The sequence below is a fragment of the Calidris pugnax genome, unplaced genomic scaffold, assembly GCF_001431845.1.
Source record: "Calidris pugnax isolate Ruff unplaced genomic scaffold, ASM143184v1 scaffold11, whole genome shotgun sequence".
In the NCBI taxonomy this organism is placed as follows: domain Eukaryota; kingdom Metazoa; phylum Chordata; class Aves; order Charadriiformes; family Scolopacidae; genus Calidris; species Calidris pugnax.
The window spans coordinates 49,427-51,328 of NW_015090803.1; positions in this window are offsets into that span (position 1 = coordinate 49,427).

Below are 1,902 nucleotides of genomic sequence, written 5' to 3' on the forward strand. Positions count from 1 at the left end.
GAAACATATATGCAACAAACAGTAATTTGCTAATCACATCCATTTTAATCTTAAGTACCTGTGGTTCAAAACTTATGGACAAGAAGTAGGCTTCCAATCTGCTTCAGCTCCTGCTGCTTCCTGAAGAGCAGCCAGGAAAAGCTCTGAGAATGCCTTAGAATGGGAAGAATAGAGCAGCTCTGCTTCCAAGAAGTACCAGAAATCAGTCAGCTCAGCTGCTGTATGACAGAATTTTGCTAGTCTTCCTGTCATTTTTTATCCAAATGCTGTCAAGACTAATATTTTAGAGAATGGATGACATGTGCTTACTTATTTGGGCTTGAAATTACAGGGTTTTGAGTCCATATATCCTTTGAATTTTTATCTTCCTAGAGAAAAGCCTTTATGATCATCCTGCATCTTATTACCTTTCTTTCCGTAGTTGATAGGGTAGATGAGCTGGCAGAATTGCTATGTCCTTGGAAGTCAAGGGTTTTCTATAGGAAGAGGGCAAGAGCTTTAGCTGCCATAACCAGAGCACAGAGAAATCACCTTTTTTGACATGGACATGACTCTGGGTAAATACAGAGAAAGATAGATGGAGCCAGGACTGTTTTCTTTTGCCACTATCTATTTTGAATTGATAAATGGTATCTTTGTACAAATTTTTTAAAAGATCACTGGAACCTCAGTCTGCAAGATGGATGAAGTTGACAATGTACTATCAGTCTCAGGAGGGGAAATAGTGTTATAATTCTGCTTTAAGAGCAATTATAGAAATTAGCACAACTGGACTTTGGACATGTCTCTTTAACTGTCTTTCCAAATGTAGCTGATCTCCTAGATGTGATCTTGAAGGCCTTGCCTGTGCTAAAATCCCTTTGGCAGTGAAGATGCCTAGTCATAGAAGAGACCATGTAATGTAGCAGTTCAAATGATTTGCTGTTATTTCAGTAGCAACTCATGTTTGTTTATTTGAGTTTTAATACTTGGCAATTTTGATGAAGCATTACAATCTAAATCAATAAAGCTAGCCCTTTATAGGTAAATGTATGCCTTTCATCCCCATCTTTCTTTATAAGAAATGCTGTCAAGAGTAGAGTAGTTTCAGCTATTTCATGTCCAGAATACAATCCTATGCAATATTACTGACATCACCTCAACATGGATTCGTAAGGGCAAAGGTTATATGCCTAAGAATAAGCCAGCCTCTACCCTCATCATCACTCTCAAATTCCATCACTATGAATATTTATATTCTTTTTACAGTAGAATTCTTAGCATATTTTTGTTTGTGGAGAAAATTTTTGAAACATAATCCTTTGTTGTTTGGGGTTTAATCCAAACTCAAGAATTTTTGGACTGAACAGATTTTTTATTTTTTTTAATGTAGCTCATTTGTTATTCTGTTTTCTGTATCTTACCACACCTAAGAAATTTTTTTTAAGTGAGAAGAGATAATATCATTTGGATCAAATGTCTCTACATTACAGGTGTAACAAACATGAGCGCTCCAGACGGAGCCAGTGTTACTCTGGTAGTCAGGTCGCTGTGCTCTGCTGTGCTGACCCAGCGTGTGCAATATTCAGGACCATGAATAAACAAGTTCCAGAATGAAATCAATTCGGTAAGAGGAGGTTGTTGCTGACTGAGCTGGGAAGTGCTGTGTATGCACTGCTTTCTGCCACGTGCACGAGAAAACCCTGCTGCAGAGGCAGATGATGTCACTGCTGGAGGGCAAACGGAAGAGCTTGATGTCATCAGGCTTAGCGTTATTTGTGTCAAAGCATCAGTGCTTTAAAAATCTATTCTTACAGAAGGAGCAAACCTGAACATTCTCTTTTGTTTGGGAACTCTAGGCATACTGAAAGCTCCATTATCTTTCACTCAAATAGAATTGCAAATGTTGAATTGTTTCTTTAA